Source organism: Electrophorus electricus, chromosome 13 (assembly GCF_041902795.1).
Source record: "Electrophorus electricus isolate QZ-2024a chromosome 13, ASM4190279v1, whole genome shotgun sequence".
Lineage (NCBI taxonomy): Eukaryota > Metazoa > Chordata > Actinopteri > Gymnotiformes > Gymnotidae > Electrophorus > Electrophorus electricus.
This window is the reverse complement of record NC_137509.1, coordinates 23,480,907-23,497,675: the sequence shown is the minus strand read 5'-3', so window position 1 is coordinate 23,497,675 and position 16,769 is coordinate 23,480,907. Positions and strand designations below refer to the sequence as shown.

General features: G+C 35.2%; 17 pseudogenes; all 17 read right to left on the bottom strand.

Annotated features, from left to right (window-relative positions):
• Positions 1-73: 73 nt before the first annotated feature.
• On the bottom strand, positions 74-192 carry LOC145643732 (5S ribosomal RNA; annotated as a pseudogene).
• Positions 193-767: 575 nt separating this feature from the next.
• Positions 768-886, bottom strand: LOC145643731 (5S ribosomal RNA; annotated as a pseudogene).
• Positions 887-2,665: 1,779 nt separating this feature from the next.
• On the bottom strand, positions 2,666-2,784 carry LOC145643729 (5S ribosomal RNA; annotated as a pseudogene).
• A 1,561-nt stretch (positions 2,785-4,345) lies between these two features.
• On the bottom strand, positions 4,346-4,464 carry LOC145643728 (5S ribosomal RNA; annotated as a pseudogene).
• A 1,011-nt stretch (positions 4,465-5,475) lies between these two features.
• LOC145650351 (5S ribosomal RNA) lies at positions 5,476-5,594 on the bottom strand (annotated as a pseudogene).
• Positions 5,595-6,383: 789 nt separating this feature from the next.
• On the bottom strand, positions 6,384-6,502 carry LOC145644961 (5S ribosomal RNA; annotated as a pseudogene).
• A 1,010-nt stretch (positions 6,503-7,512) lies between these two features.
• Positions 7,513-7,631, bottom strand: LOC145643727 (5S ribosomal RNA; annotated as a pseudogene).
• A 1,010-nt stretch (positions 7,632-8,641) lies between these two features.
• LOC145650350 (5S ribosomal RNA) lies at positions 8,642-8,760 on the bottom strand (annotated as a pseudogene).
• A 789-nt stretch (positions 8,761-9,549) lies between these two features.
• On the bottom strand, positions 9,550-9,668 carry LOC145644960 (5S ribosomal RNA; annotated as a pseudogene).
• A 1,010-nt stretch (positions 9,669-10,678) lies between these two features.
• LOC145643726 (5S ribosomal RNA) lies at positions 10,679-10,797 on the bottom strand (annotated as a pseudogene).
• Positions 10,798-11,807: 1,010 nt separating this feature from the next.
• LOC145643725 (5S ribosomal RNA) lies at positions 11,808-11,926 on the bottom strand (annotated as a pseudogene).
• A 571-nt stretch (positions 11,927-12,497) lies between these two features.
• On the bottom strand, positions 12,498-12,616 carry LOC145644617 (5S ribosomal RNA; annotated as a pseudogene).
• Positions 12,617-13,186: 570 nt separating this feature from the next.
• Positions 13,187-13,305, bottom strand: LOC145650860 (5S ribosomal RNA; annotated as a pseudogene).
• A 792-nt stretch (positions 13,306-14,097) lies between these two features.
• Positions 14,098-14,216, bottom strand: LOC145643724 (5S ribosomal RNA; annotated as a pseudogene).
• A 571-nt stretch (positions 14,217-14,787) lies between these two features.
• LOC145644616 (5S ribosomal RNA) lies at positions 14,788-14,906 on the bottom strand (annotated as a pseudogene).
• Positions 14,907-15,477: 571 nt separating this feature from the next.
• On the bottom strand, positions 15,478-15,596 carry LOC145650859 (5S ribosomal RNA; annotated as a pseudogene).
• A 792-nt stretch (positions 15,597-16,388) lies between these two features.
• LOC145645973 (5S ribosomal RNA) lies at positions 16,389-16,507 on the bottom strand (annotated as a pseudogene).
• Positions 16,508-16,769: the final 262 nt, after the last annotated feature.

Below are 16,769 nucleotides of genomic sequence, written 5' to 3'. Positions count from 1 at the left end.
GTTTTTTTTATTAATCACTGCACTTCACATTTGAGCATGTCAGCTTGAAAGTAAATTAAAGTGATGCAAGAAAAGCTTACAGCACCTGGTATTCCTAGATAGGGTCCCACCTCAGTACTATCCAGGCCCAAACTTGTTTCGCTTCCAAGGTCAGATGAGACTGGTCGTTCTCAAGCTGGTGTGGCCGTAAGCCTTAAACACTTACTCTAATTGCCTAATCATAGCAAATATGATCAAAGACCAATCTGACAATTTTTTTTATTAATCCCTGCACTTGACATTCTAGAATGTTATCTTGAAAGTAAATTAAATGATGCAATAAAAGCTTACAACATCTGGTATACGGAGGCACTAACAGACAGTTTTTTTATTAATCACTGCACTTCACATTCAAGCATGTCAGTTGGAGAGTAAATTAAAGTAATGCAATAAAAACTTACAGCATCTGTTATTCCCAGGTGCTAACAGATAGTTTTTTTTTAATTAATCACTGCACTTCACATCCTAGCATGTCATCTTGAAAGTAAATTAAAGTGATGCAAGAGAAGCTTACAGCATCTCGTAGTCCAAGGTGCTAACAGATAGTTTTTTGATGAATCACTGCACTTTACATTCAGGCATGTGAGTTGGAGAGTAAATGAAAGTGATGCAAAAAAAACTTACAGCATCTGCTATTCCCAGGTGCTAACAGATAGTTTTTTTTATTAATCACTGCACTTCACATTTGAGCATGTCAGCTTGAAAGTAAATTAAAGTGATGCAAGAAAAGCTTACAGCACCTGGTATTCCTAGATAGGGTCCCACCTCAGTACTATCCAGGCCCAAACTTGTTTCGCTTCCAAGGTCAGATGAGACTGGTCGTTCTCAAGCTGGTGTGGCCGTAAGCCTTAAACACTTACTCTAATTGCCTAATCATAGCAAATATGATCAAAGACCAATCTGACAATTTTTTTTATTAATCCCTGCACTTGACATTCTAGAATGTTATCTTGAAAGTAAATTAAATGATGCAATAAAAGCTTACAACATCTGGTATACGGAGGCACTAACAGACAGTTTTTTTATTAATTACTGCACTTCACATCCTAACATGTCATCTTGAAAGTAAATTAAAGTGATGTAAGAGAAGCTTACAGCATCTCGTAGTCCAAGGTGCTAACAGATAGTTTTTTGATGAATCACTGCACTTCACATTCAGGCATGTGAGTTGGAGAGTAAATGAAAGTGATGCAATAAAAACTTACAGCATCTGCTATTCCCAGGTGCTAACAGATAGTTTGATTTGATTATTCACTGTACTTCAAATTTGAACATGATAGCTTGAACATAAATTAAAGGGATGCAATAAAATCTTACAGCACCTGCTATTCCCTGGTACTAAAAGATTTCTATTTAATCTGTACACTTCACATACAAGCATGTCAGTTGCAGATTAAATTAAAGTGATGCAACAAAAACTTACAGCATTTGCTATTCCCAGGTGCTAACAGATAGTTTTTTTTAATTAATCACTGCACTTCACATCCTAGCATGTCATCTTGAAAGTAAATTAAAGTGATGCAAGAGAAGCTTACAGCATCTCGTAGTCCAAGGTGCTAACAGATAGTTTTTTGATGAATCACTGCACTTCACATTCAGGCATGTGAGTTGGAGATTAAATGAAAGTGATGCAATAAAAACTTACAGCATCTGCTATTCCCAGGTGCTAACAGATAGTTTGATTTAATTATTCACTGTACTTCAAATTTGAACATGATAGCTTGAACATAAATTAAAGGGATGCAATAAAATCTTACAGCACCTGCTATTCCCTGGTACTAAAAGATTTCTATTTAATCTGTACACTTCACATACAAGCATGTCAGTTGCAGATTAAATTAAAGTGATGCAACAAAAACTTACAGCATTTGCTATTCCCAGGTGCTAACAGATAGTTTGATTTAATTATTCACTGTACTTCAAATTTGAACATGATAGCTTGAACATAAATTAAAGGGATGCAATAAAATCTTACAGCACCTGCTATTCCCTGGTACTAAAAGATTTCTATTTAATCTGTACACTTCACATACAAGCATGTCAGTTGCAGATTAAATTAAAGTGATGCAACAAAAACTTACAGCATCTGCTATTCCCAGGTGCTAACAGATAGTTTGATTTAATTATTCACTGTACTTCAAATTTGAACATGATAGCTTGAACATAAATTAAAGGGATGCAATAAAATCTTACAGCACCTGCTATTCCCTGGTACTAAAAGATTTCTATTTAATCTGTACAAATCACATACAAGCATGTCAGTTGCAGATTAAATTAAAGTGATGCAACAAAAATTTACAGCATTTGCTATTCCCAGGTGCTAACAGATAGTTTTTTTTTAATTAATCACTGCACTTCACATCCTAGCATGTCATCTTGAAAGTAAATTAAAGTGATGCAAGAGAAGCTTACAGCATCTCGTAGTCCAAGGTGCTAACAGATAGTTTTTTGATGAATCACTGCACTTTACATTCAGGCATGTGAGTTGGAGAGTAAATGAAAGTGATGCAAAAAAAACTTACAGCATCTGCTATTCCCAGGTGCTAACAGATAGTTTTTTTTATTAATCACTGCACTTCACATTTGAGTATGTCAGCTTGAAAGTAAATTAAAGTGATGCAAGAAAAGCTTACAGCACCTGGTATTCCTAGATAGGGTCCCACCTCAGTACTATCCAGGCCCAAACTTGTTTCGCTTCCAAGGTCAGATGAGACTGGTCGTTCTCAAGCTGGTGTGGCCGTAAGCCTTAAACACTTACTCTAATTGCCTAATCATAGCAAATATGATCAAAGACCAATCTGACAATTTTTTTTATTAATCCCTGCACTTGACATTCTAGAATGTTATCTTGAAAGTAAATTAAATGATGCAATAAAAGCTTACAACATCTGGTATACGGAGGCACTAACAGACAGTTTTTTTATTAATTACTGCACTTCACATCCTAACATGTCATCTTGAAAGTAAATTAAAGTGATGCAAGAGAAGCTTACAGCATCTCGTAGTCCAAGGTGCTAACAGATAGTTTTTTGATGAATCACTGCACTTCACATTCAGGCATGTGAGTTGGAGAGTAAATGAAAGTGATGCAATAAAAACTTACAGCATCTGCTATTCCCAGGTGCTAACAGATAGTTTGATTTGATTATTCACTGTACTTCAAATTTGAACATGATAGCTTGAACATAAATTAAAGGGATGCAATAAAATCTTACAGCACCTGCTATTCCCTGGTACTAAAAGATTTCTATTTAATCTGTACACTTCACATACAAGCATGTCAGTTGCAGATTAAATTAAAGTGATGCAACAAAAACTTACAGCATTTGCTATTCCCAGGTGCTAACAGATAGTTTTTTTTAATTAATCACTGCACTTCACATCCTAGCATGTCATCTTGAAAGTAAATTAAAGTGATGCAAGAGAAGCTTACAGCATCTCGTAGTCCAAGGTGCTAACAGATAGTTTTTTGATGAATCACTGCACTTCACATTCAGGCATGTGAGTTGGAGAGTAAATGAAAGTGATGCAATAAAAACTTACAGCATCTGCTATTCCCAGGTGCTAACAGATAGTTTGATTTGATTATTCACTGTACTTCAAATTTGAACATGATAGCTTGAACATAAATTAAAGGGATGCAATAAAATCTTACAGCACCTGCTATTCCCTGGTACTAAAAGATTTCTATTTAATCTGTACACTTCACATACAAACATGTCAGTTGCAGATTAAATTAAAGTGATGCAACAAAAACTTACAGCATCTGCTATTCCCAGGTGCTAACAGATAGTTTGATTTAATTATTCACTGTACTTCAAATTTGAACATGATAGCTTGAACATTAATTAAAGGGATGCAATAAAGTCTTACAGCACCTGCTATTCCCTGGTACTAAAAGATTTCTATTTAATCTGTACACTTCACATACAAGCATGTCAGTTGCAGATTAAATTAAAGTGATGCAACAAAAACTTACAGCATCTGCTATTCCCAGGTGCTAACAGATAGTTTTTTTTTAATTAATCACTGCACTTCACATCCTAGCATGTCATCTTGAAAGTAAATTAAAGTGATGCAAGAGAAGCTTACAGCATCTCGTAGTCCAAGGTGCTAACAGATAGTTTTTTGATGAATCACTGCACTTTACATTCAGGCATGTGAGTTGGAGAGTAAATGAAAGTGATGCAAAAAAAACTTACAGCATCTGCTATTCCCAGGTGCTAACAGATAGTTTTTTTTATTAATCACTGCACTTCACATTTGAGCATGTCAGCTTGAAAGTAAATTAAAGTGATGCAAGAAAAGCTTACAGCACCTGGTATTCCTAGATAGGGTCCCACCTCAGTACTATCCAGGCCCAAACTTGTTTCGCTTCCAAGGTCAGATGAGACTGGTCGTTCTCAAGCTGGTGTGGCCGTAAGCCTTAAACACTTACTCTAATTGCCTAATCATAGCAAATATGATCAAAGACCAATCTGACAATTTTTTTTATTAATCCCTGCACTTGACATTCTAGAATGTTATCTTGAAAGTAAATTAAATGATGCAATAAAAGCTTACAACATCTGGTATACGGAGGCACTAACAGACAGTTTTTTTATTAATCACTGCACTTCACATTCAAGCATGTCAGTTGGAGAGTAAATTAAAGTGATGCAATAAAAACTAACAGCATCTCCTATTCCCAGGTGCTAGCAGATATTTTGATTTAATTATTCACTGCACTTCAATAATGAACATGATAGCTTGAAAATAAATTAAAGGGATGCAATAAAATCTTACAGCACCTGCTATTCCCTGGTACTAAAATATTTCTATTTAATCTGTACACTTCACATACAAGCATGTCAGTTGCAGATTAAATTAAAGTGATGCAACAAAAACTTACAGCATCTGCTATTCCCAGGTGCTAACAGATAGTTTGATTTAATTATTCACTGCACTTCAAATTTGAACATGATAGCTTGAACATAAATTAAAGGGATGCAATAAAATCTTACAGCACCTGCTATTCCCTGGTACTAAAAGATTTCTATTTAATCTGTACACTTCACATACAAGCATGTCAGTTGCAGATTAAATTAAAGTGATGCAACAAAAACTTACAGCATTTGCTATTCCCAGGTGCTAACAGATAGTTTTTTTTTAATTAATCACTGCACTTCACATCCTAGCATGTCATCTTGAAAGTAAATTAAAGTGATGCAAGAGAAGCTTACAGCATCTCGTAGTCCAAGGTGCTAACAGATAGTTTTTTGATGAATCACTGCACTTTACATTCAGGCATGTGAGTTGGAGAGTAAATGAAAGTGATGCAAAAAAAACTTATAGCATCTGCTATTCCCAGGTGCTAACAGATAGTTTTTTTTATTAATCACTGCACTTCACATTTGAGCATGTCAGCTTGAAAGTAAATTAAAGTGATGCAAGAAAAGCTTACAGCACCTGGTATTCCTAGATAGGGTCCCACCTCAGTACTATCCAGGCCCAAACTTGTTTCGCTTCCAAGGTCAGATGAGATTGGTCGTTCTCAAGCTGGTGTGGCCGTAAGCCTTAAACACTTACTCTAATTGCCTAATCATAGCAAATATGATCAAAGACCAATCTGACAATTTTTTTTATTAATCCCTGCACTTGACATTCTAGAATGTTATCTTGAAAGTAAATTAAATGATGCAATAAAAGCTTACAACATCTGGTATACGGAGGCACTAACAGACAGTTTTTTTATTAATCACTGCACTTCACATTCAAGCATGTCAGTTGGAGAGTAAATTAAAGTAATGCAATAAAAACTTACAGCATCTGCTATTCCCAGGTGCTAACAGATAGTTTGATTTAATTATTCACTGCACTTCAAATTTGAACATGATAGCTTGAAAATAAATTAAAGGGATGCAATAAAATCTTACAGCACCTGCTATTCCCTGGTACTAAAAGATTTCTATTTAATCTGTACACTTCACATACAAGCATGTCAGTTGCAGATTAAATTAAAGTGATGCAACAAAAACTTACAGCATCTGCTATTCCCAGGTGCTAACAGATAGTTTGATTTAATTATTCACTGTACTTCAAATTTGAACATGATAGCTTGAACATTAATTAAAGGGATGCAATAAAGTCTTACAGCACCTGCTATTCCCTGGTACTAAAAGATTTCTATTTAATCTGTACACTTCACATACAAGCATGTCAGTTGCAGATTAAATTAAAGTGATGCAACAAAAACTTACAGCATCTGCTATTCCCAGGTGCTAACAGATAGTTTTTTTTTATTAATCACTGCACTTCACATTTGAGCATGTCAGCTTGAAAGTAAATTAAAGTGATGCAAGAAAAGCTTACAGCACCTGGTTTTCCTAGATATGGTCCCACCTCAGTACTATCCAGGCCCAAACTTGTTTCGCTTCCAAGGTCAGATGAGACTGGTCGTTCTCAAGCTGGTGTGGCCGTAAGCCTTAAACACTTACTCTAATTGCATAATCATAGCAAATATGATCAAAGACCAATCTGACAATTTTTTTTATTAATCCCTGCACTTGACATTCTAGAATGTTATCTTGAAAGTAAATTAAATGATGCAATAAAGCTTACAACATCTGGTATACGGAGGCACTAACAGACAGTTTTTTTATTAATCACTGCACTTCACATTCAAGCATGTCAGTTGGAGAGTAAATTAAAGTGATGCAATAAAAACTTACAGCATCTGCTATTCCCAGGTGCTAGCAGATATTTTGATTTAATTATTCACTGCACTTCAATAATGAACATGATAGCTTGAAAATAAATTAAAGGGATGCAATAAAATATTACAGCACCTGCTATTCCCTGGTACTAAAAGATTTCTATTTAATCTGTACACTTCAAATACAAGCATGTCAGTTGCAGATTAAATTAAAGTGATGCAACAAAAACTTACAGCATCTGCTATTCCCAGGTGCTAACAGATAGTTTGATTTAATTATTCACTGTACTTCAAATTTGAACATGATAGCTTGAACATAAATTAAAGGGATGCAATAAAATCTTACAGCACCTGCTATTCCCTGGTACTAAAAGATTTCTATTTAATCTGTACACTTCACATACAAGCATGTCAGTTGCAGATTAAATTAAAGTGATGCAACAAAAACTTACAGCATTTGCTATTCACAGGTGCTAACAGATAGTTTTTTTTTAATTAATCACTGCACTTCACATCCTAGCATGTCATCTTGAAAGTAAATTAAAGTGATGCAAGAGAAGCTTACAGCATCTCGTAGTCCAAGGTGCTAACAGATAGTTTTTTGATGAATCACTGCACTTCACATTCAGGCATGTGAGTTGGAGAGTAAATGAAAGTGATGCAAAAAAAACTTACAGCATCTGCTATTCCCAGGTGCTAACAGATAGTTTTTTTTATTAATCACTGCACTTCACATTTGAGCATGTCAGCTTGAAAGTAAATTAAAGTGATGCAAGAAAAGCTTACAGCACCTGGTATTCCTAGATAGGGTCCCACCTCAGTACTATCCAGGCCCAAACTTGTTTCGCTTCCAAGGTCAGATGAGACTGGTCGTTCTCAAGCTGGTGTGGCCGTAAGCCTTAAACACTTACTCTAATTGCCTAATCATAGCAAATATGATCAAAGACCAATCTGACAATTTTTTTTATTAATCCCTGCACTTGACATTCTAGAATGTTATCTTGAAAGTAAATTAAATGATGCAATAAAAGCTTACAACATCTGGTATACGGAGGCACTAACAGACAGTTTTTTTATTAATCACTGCACTTCACATTCAAGCATGTCAGTTGGAGAGTAAATTAAAGTGATGCAATAAAAACTAACAGCATCTCCTATTCCCAGGTGCTAGCAGATATTTTGATTTAATTATTCACTGCACTTCAATAATGAACATGATAGCTTGAAAATAAATTAAAGGGATGCAATAAAATCTTACAGCACCTGCTATTCCCTGGTACTAAAATATTTCTATTTAATCTGTACACTTCACATACAAGCATGTCAGTTGCAGATTAAATTAAAGTGATGCAACAAAAACTTACAGCATCTGCTATTCCCAGGTGCTAACAGATAGTTTGATTTAATTATTCACTGTACTTCAAATTTGAACATGATAGCTTGAACATAAATTAAAGGGATGCAATAAAATCTTACAGCACCTGCTATTCCCTGGTACTAAAAGATTTCTATTTAATCTGTACACTTCACATACAAGCATGTCAGTTGCAGATTAAATTAAAGTGATGCAACAAAAACTTACAGCATTTGCTATTCCCAGGTGCTAACAGATAGTTTTTTTTTAATTAATCACTGCACTTCACATCCTAGCATGTCATCTTGAAAGTAAATTAAAGTGATGCAAGAGAAGCTTACAGCATCTCGTAGTCCAAGGTGCTAACAGATAGTTTTTTGATGAATCACTGCACTTCACATTCAGGCATGTGAGTTGGAGAGTAAATGAAAGTGATGCAAAAAAAACTTACAGCATCTGCTATTCCCAGGTGCTAACAGATTTTTTTTTTATTAATCACTGCACTTCACATTTGAGCATGTCAGCTTGAAAGTAAATTAAAGTGATGCAAGAAAAGCTTACAGCACCTGGTATTCCTAGATAGGGTCCCACCTCAGTACTATCCAGGCCCAAACTTGTTTCGCTTCCAAGGTCAGATGAGATTGGTCGTTCTCAAGCTGGTGTGGCCGTAAGCCTTAAACACTTACTCTAATTGCCTAATCATAGCAAATATGATCAAAGACCAATCTGACAATTTTTTTTATTAATCCCTGCACTTGACATTCTAGAATGTTATCTTGAAAGTAAATTAAATGATGCAATAAAAGCTTACAACATCTGGTATACGGAGGCACTAACAGACAGTTTTTTTATTAATCACTGCACTTCACATTCAAGCATGTCAGTTGGAGAGTAAATTAAAGTAATGCAATAAAAACTTACAGCATCTGCTATTCCCAGGTGCTAACAGATAGTTTGATTTAATTATTCACTGCACTTCAAATTTGAACATGATAGCTTGAAAATAAATTAAAGGGATGCAATAAAATCTTACAGCACCTGCTATTCCCTGGTACTAAAAGATTTCTATTTAATCTGTACACTTCACATACAAGCATGTCAGTTGCAGATTAAATTAAAGTGATGCAACAAAAACTTACAGCATCTGCTATTCCCAGGTGCTAACAGATAGTTTGATTTAATTATTCACTGTACTTCAAATTTGAACATGATAGCTTGAACATTAATTAAAGGGATGCAATAAAGTCTTACAGCACCTGCTATTCCCTGGTACTAAAAGATTTCTATTTAATCTGTACACTTCACATACAAGCATGTCAGTTGCAGATTAAATTAAAGTGATGCAACAAAAACTTACAGCATCTGCTATTCCCAGGTGCTAACAGATAGTTTTTTTTTATTAATCACTGCACTTCACATTTGAGCATGTCAGCTTGAAAGTAAATTAAAGTGATGCAAGAAAAGCTTACAGCACCTGGTTTTCCTAGATATGGTCCCACCTCAGTACTATCCAGGCCCAAACTTGTTTCGCTTCCAAGGTCAGATGAGACTGGTCGTTCTCAAGCTGGTGTGGCCGTAAGCCTTAAACACTTACTCTAATTGCATAATCATAGCAAATATGATCAAAGACCAATCTGACAATTTTTTTTATTAATCCCTGCACTTGACATTCTAGAATGTTATCTTGAAAGTAAATTAAATGATGCAATAAAGCTTACAACATCTGGTATACGGAGGCACTAACAGACAGTTTTTTTATTAATCACTGCACTTCACATTCAAGCATGTCAGTTGGAGAGTAAATTAAAGTGATGCAATAAAAACTTACAGCATCTGCTATTCCCAGGTGCTAGCAGATATTTTGATTTAATTATTCACTGCACTTCAATAATGAACATGATAGCTTGAAAATAAATTAAAGGGATGCAATAAAATATTACAGCACCTGCTATTCCCTGGTACTAAAAGATTTCTATTTAATCTGTACACTTCAAATACAAGCATGTCAGTTGCAGATTAAATTAAAGTGATGCAACAAAAACTTACAGCATCTGCTATTCCCAGGTGCTAACAGATAGTTTGATTTAATTATTCACTGTACTTCAAATTTGAACATGATAGCTTGAACATAAATTAAAGGGATGCAATAAAATCTTACAGCACCTGCTATTCCCTGGTACTAAAAGATTTCTATTTAATCTGTACACTTCACATACAAGCATGTCAGTTGCAGATTAAATTAAAGTGATGCAACAAAAACTTACAGCATTTGCTATTCACAGGTGCTAACAGATAGTTTTTTTTTAATTAATCACTGCACTTCACATCCTAGCATGTCATCTTGAAAGTAAATTAAAGTGATGCAAGAGAAGCTTACAGCATCTCGTAGTCCAAGGTGCTAACAGATAGTTTTTTGATGAATCACTGCACTTCACATTCAGGCATGTGAGTTGGAGAGTAAATGAAAGTGATGCAAAAAAAACTTACAGCATCTGCTATTCCCAGGTGCTAACAGATAGTTTTTTTTATTAATCACTGCACTTCACATTTGAGCATGTCAGCTTGAAAGTAAATTAAAGTGATGCAAGAAAAGCTTACAGCACCTGGTATTCCTAGATAGGGTCCCACCTCAGTACTATCCAGGCCCAAACTTGTTTCGCTTCCAAGGTCAGATGAGACTGGTCGTTCTCAAGCTGGTGTGGCCGTAAGCCTTAAACACTTACTCTAATTGCCTAATCATAGCAAATATGATCAAAGACCAATCTGACAATTTTTTTTATTAATCCCTGCACTTGACATTCTAGAATGTTATCTTGAAAGTAAATTAAATGATGCAATAAAAGCTTACAACATCTGGTATACGGAGGCACTAACAGACAGTTTTTTTATTAATCACTGCACTTCACATTCAAGCATGTCAGTTGGAGAGTAAATTAAAGTGATGCAATAAAAACTAACAGCATCTCCTATTCCCAGGTGCTAGCAGATATTTTGATTTAATTATTCACTGCACTTCAATAATGAACATGATAGCTTGAAAATAAATTAAAGGGATGCAATAAAATCTTACAGCACCTGCTATTCCCTGGTACTAAAATATTTCTATTTAATCTGTACACTTCACATACAAGCATGTCAGTTGCAGATTAAATTAAAGTGATGCAACAAAAACTTACAGCATCTGCTATTCCCAGGTGCTAACAGATAGTTTGATTTAATTATTCACTGTACTTCAAATTTGAACATGATAGCTTGAACATAAATTAAAGGGATGCAATAAAATCTTACAGCACCTGCTATTCCCTGGTACTAAAAGATTTCTATTTAATCTGTACACTTCACATACAAGCATGTCAGTTGCAGATTAAATTAAAGTGATGCAACAAAAACTTACAGCATTTGCTATTCCCAGGTGCTAACAGATAGTTTTTTTTTAATTAATCACTGCACTTCACATCCTAGCATGTCATCTTGAAAGTAAATTAAAGTGATGCAAGAGAAGCTTACAGCATCTCGTAGTCCAAGGTGCTAACAGATAGTTTTTTGATGAATCACTGCACTTCACATTCAGGCATGTGAGTTGGAGAGTAAATGAAAGTGATGCAAAAAAAACTTACAGCATCTGCTATTCCCAGGTGCTAACAGATTTTTTTTTTATTAATCACTGCACTTCACATTTGAGCATGTCAGCTTGAAAGTAAATTAAAGTGATGCAAGAAAAGCTTACAGCACCTGGTATTCCTAGATAGGGTCCCACCTCAGTACTATCCAGGCCCAAACTTGTTTCGCTTCCAAGGTCAGATGAGACTGGTCGTTCTCAAGCTGGTGTGGCCGTAAGCCTTAAACACTTACTCTAATTGCCTAATCATAGCAAATATGATCAAAGACCAATCTGACAATTTTTTTTATTAATCCCTGCACTTGACATTCTAGAATGTTATCTTGAAAGTAAATTAAATGATGCAATAAAAGCTTACAACATCTGGTATACGGAGGCACTAACAGACAGTTTTTTTATTAATCACTGCACTTCACATTCAAGCATGTCAGTTGGAGAGTAAATTAAAGTGATGCAATAAAAACTTACAGCATCTGCTATTCCCAGGTGCTAGCAGATATTTTGATTTAATTATTCACTGCACTTCAATAATGAACATGATAGCTTGAACATAACTTAAAGGTATGCAATAAAATCTTACAGCACCTGCTATTCCCTGGTACTAAAAGATTTCTATTTAATCTGTACACTTCACATACAAGCATGTCAGTTGCAGATTAAATTAAAGTGATGCAACAAAAACTTACAGCATCTGCTATTCCCAGGTGCTAACACATAGTTTTTTTTAATTAATTACTGCACTTCACATCCTAACATGTCATCTTGAAAGTAAATTAAAGTGATGCAAGAAAAGCTTACAGCACCTGGTATTCCTAGATAGGGTCCCACCTCAGTACTATCCAGGCCCAAACTTGTTTCGCTTCCAAGGTCAGATGAGACTGGTCGTTCTCAAGCTGGTGTAGCCATAAGCCTTAAACACTTACTCAAATTGCCTAATCATAGCAAATATGATCAAAGACCAATCTGACAATTTTTTTAATTAATCCCTGCACTTGACATTCTAGAATGTTATCTTGAAAGTAAATTAAATGATGCAATAAAAGCTTACAACATCTGGTATACGGAGGCACTAACAGACAGTTTTTTTATTAATCACTGCACTTCACATTCAAGCATGTCAGTTGGAGAGTAAATTAAAGTAATGCAATAAAAACTTACAGCATCTGCTATTCCCAGGTGCTAACAGATAGTTTGATTTAATTATTCACTGCACTTCAAATTTGAACATGATAGCTTGAACATAAATTAAAGGGATGCAATAAAATCTTACAGCACCTGCTATTCCCTGGTACTAAAAGATTTCTATTTAATCTGTACACTTCACATACAAGCATGTCAGTTGCAGATTAAATTAAAGTGATGCAACAAAAACTTACAGCATTTGCTATTCCCAGGTGCTAACACATAGTTTTTTTTATTAATCACTGCACTTCACATTTGAGCATGTCAGCTTGAAAGTAATTTAAAGTGATGCAAGAAAAGCTTACAGCACCTGGTATTCCTAGGTAGGGTCCCACCTCAGTACTATACAGGCCCAAACTTGCTTAGCTTCCAAGGTCAGAGGAGATTGGGCGTTCTCAAGCTGGTGTGGCCGGAAGCCTTAAACACTTACTCAAATTGCCTAATCATAGCAAATATGATCAAAGACCAATCTGACAATTTTTTTAATTAATCCCTGCACTTGACATTCTAGAATGTTATCTTGAAAGTAAATTAAATGATGCAATAAAAGCTTACAACATCTGGTATACGGAGGCACTAACAGACAGTTTTTTTATTAATCACTGCACTTCACATTCAAGCATGTCAGTTGGAGAGTAAATTAAAGTAATGCAATAAAAACTTACAGCATCTGCTATTCCCAGGTGCTAACAGATAGTTTGATTTAATTATTCACTGCACTTCAAATTTGAACATGATAGCTTGAACATAAATTAAAGGGATGCAATAAAATCTTACAGCACCTGCTATTCCCTGGTACTAAAAGATTTCTATTTAATCTGTACACTTCACATACAAGCATGTCAGTTGCAGATTAAATTAAAGTGATGCAACAAAAACTTACAGCATTTGCTATTCCCAGGTGCTAACAGATAGTTTTTTTTTAATTAATCACTGCACTTCACATCCTAGCATGTCATCTTGAAAGTAAATTAAAGTGATGCAAGAGAAGCTTACAGCATCTCGTAGTCCAAGGTGCTAACAGATAGTTTTTTGATGAATCACTGCACTTCACATTCAGGCATGTGAGTTGGAGAGTAAATGAAAGTGATGCAAAAAAAACTTACAGCATCTGCTATTCCCAGGTGCTAACAGATTTTTTTTTTATTAATCACTGCACTTCACATTTGAGCATGTCAGCTTGAAAGTAAATTAAAGTGATGCAAGAAAAGCTTACAGCACCTGGTATTCCTAGATAGGGTCCCACCTCAGTACTATCCAGGCCCAAACTTGTTTCGCTTCCAAGGTCAGATGAGACTGGTCGTTCTCAAGCTGGTGTGGCCGTAAGCCTTAAACACTTACTCTAATTGCCTAATCATAGCAAATATGATCAAAGACCAATCTGACAATTTTTTTTATTAATCCCTGCACTTGACATTCTAGAATGTTATCTTGAAAGTAAATTAAATGATGCAATAAAAGCTTACAACATCTGGTATACGGAGGCACTAACAGACAGTTTTTTTATTAATCACTGCACTTCACATTCAAGCATGTCAGTTGGAGAGTAAATTAAAGTGATGCAATAAAAACTTACAGCATCTGCTATTCCCAGGTGCTAGCAGATATTTTGATTTAATTATTCACTGCACTTCAATAATGAACATGATAGCTTGAACATAACTTAAAGGTATGCAATAAAATCTTACAGCACCTGCTATTCCCTGGTACTAAAAGATTTCTATTTAATCTGTACACTTCACATACAAGCATGTCAGTTGCAGATTAAATTAAAGTGATGCAACAAAAACTTACAGCATCTGCTATTCCCAGGTGCTAACACATAGTTTTTTTTAATTAATTACTGCACTTCACATCCTAACATGTCATCTTGAAAGTAAATTAAAGTGATGCAAGAAAAGCTTACAGCACCTGGTATTCCTAGATAGGGTCCCACCTCAGTACTATCCAGGCCCAAACTTGTTTCGCTTCCAAGGTCAGATGAGACTGGTCGTTCTCAAGCTGGTGTAGCCATAAGCCTTAAACACTTACTCAAATTGCCTAATCATAGCAAATATGATCAAAGACCAATCTGACAATTTTTTTAATTAATCCCTGCACTTGACATTCTAGAATGTTATCTTGAAAGTAAATTAAATGATGCAATAAAAGCTTACAACATCTGGTATACGGAGGCACTAACAGACAGTTTTTTTATTAATCACTGCACTTCACATTCAAGCATGTCAGTTGGAGAGTAAATTAAAGTAATGCAATAAAAACTTACAGCATCTGCTATTCCCAGGTGCTAACAGATAGTTTGATTTAATTATTCACTGCACTTCAAATTTGAACATGATAGCTTGAACATAAATTAAAGGGATGCAATAAAATCTTACAGCACCTGCTATTCCCTGGTACTAAAAGATTTCTATTTAATCTGTACACTTCACATACAAGCATGTCAGTTGCAGATTAAATTAAAGTGATGCAACAAAAACTTACAGCATTTGCTATTCCCAGGTGCTAACACATAGTTTTTTTTTATTAATCACTGCACTTCACATTTGAGCATGTCAGCTTGAAAGTAATTTAAAGTGATGCAAGAAAAGCTTACAGCACCTGGTATTCCTAGGTAGGGTCCCACCTCAGTACTATACAGGCCCAAACTTGCTTAGCTTCCAAGGTCAGAGGAGATTGGGCGTTCTCAAGCTGGTGTGGCCGGAAGCCTTAAACACTTACTCAAATTGCCTAATCATAGCAAATATGATCAAAGACCAATCTGACAATTTTTTTAATTAATCCCTGCACTTGACATTCTAGAATGTTATCTTGAAAGTAAATTAAATGATGCAATAAAAGCTTACAACATCTGGTATACGGAGGCACTAACAGACAGTTTTTTTATTAATCACTGCACTTCACATTCAAGCATGTCAGTTGGAGAGTAAATTAAAGTAATGCAATAAAAACTTACAGCATCTGCTATTCCCAGGTGCTAACAGATAGTTTGATTTAATTATTCACTGCACTTCAAATTTGAACATGATAGCTTGAACATAAATTAAAGGGATGCAATAAAATCTTACAGCACCTGCTATTCCCTGGTACTAAAAGATTTCTATTTAATCTGTACACTTCACATACAAGCATGTCAGTTGCAGATTAAATTAAAGTGATGCAACAAAAACTTACAGCATTTGCTATTCCCAGGTGCTAACAGATAGTTTTTTTTTAATTAATCACTGCACTTCACATCCTAGCATGTCATCTTGAAAGTAAATTAAAGTGATGCAAGAGAAGCTTACAGCATCTCGTAGTCCAAGGTGCTAACAGATAGTTTTTTGATGAATCACTGCACTTCACATTCAGGCATGTGAGTTGGAGAGTAAATGAAAGTGATGCAAAAAAAACTTACAGCATCTGCTATTCCCATGTGCTAACAGATAGTTTTTTTATTAATCACTGCACTTCACATTTGAGCATGTCAGCTTGAAAGTAAATTAAAGTGATGCAAGAAAAGCTTACAGCACCTGGTATTCCTAGATATGGTCCCACCTCATTACTATCCAGGCCCAAACTTGTTTCGCTTCCAAGGTCAGATGAGACTGGTCGTTCTCAAGCTGGTGTGGCCGTAAGCCTTAAACACTTACTCTAATTGCATAATCATAGCAAATATGATCAAAGACCAATCTGACAATTTTTTTTATTAATCCCTGCACTTGACATTCTAGAATGTTATCTTGAAAGTAAATTAAATGATGCAATAAAGCTTACAACATCTGGTATACGGAGGCACTAACAGACAGTTTTTTTATTAATCACTGCACTTCACATTCAAGCATGTCAGTTGGAGAGTAAATTAAAGTGATGCAATAAAAACTTACAGCATCTGCTATTCC